Here is a 587-nt window from a genome sequence, read left to right as displayed (position 1 = left end):
TTTGGTTTTTAAAAAATTTATTGGGGTGACATTAGTTCATAATAACATTATGTAAATTTCAGGCATACATTTTCATACTACTGCATCGGTATATACTCTGTTGTGTGCCCACCATCTGAAGTCTGGTCTCCTCTGTCACCATATATTTTACCCCCTTTGCTTTCTTTTCCCTTCCCCAACCCCTCTTCTCTGGTAACCACCATTCTGTTGTCTATATATGAGGCTTTTTGTTCGTTTGTTGTCTTTTTATTTTATTTTAAATATATATTTTTATTGATTTAAGAGAGGAAGGGAGAGGGAGAAAGACAAACATCAACGATGAGAGAGAATCATTGATTGGCTGCTTCCTGCACACCCCCTACTGGGGATTGAGCCCCCACCTGGGGCTCGTGTCCTTGACTGGAACCGAACCTGGGACCCTTCAGTCTGCAGGCCGACACTCTGTCCACTGAGCAAAATGAGCTGGAGCTGTTTATTGCCTCTTTTTTTTTGGGGGGGGGGAAGGGGGAGAGGTATGCTTTATTTTTATTTTTGCTTAAATAAGAACAATGCAACATTCCATACTCCCTCTTCCTACCTTTGGGGAT

This window comes from Pipistrellus kuhlii, unplaced genomic scaffold, assembly GCF_014108245.1.
Source record: "Pipistrellus kuhlii isolate mPipKuh1 unplaced genomic scaffold, mPipKuh1.p scaffold_m20_p_1, whole genome shotgun sequence".
NCBI lineage: Eukaryota > Metazoa > Chordata > Mammalia > Chiroptera > Vespertilionidae > Pipistrellus > Pipistrellus kuhlii.
This window is presented reverse-complemented; position numbering follows the sequence as displayed.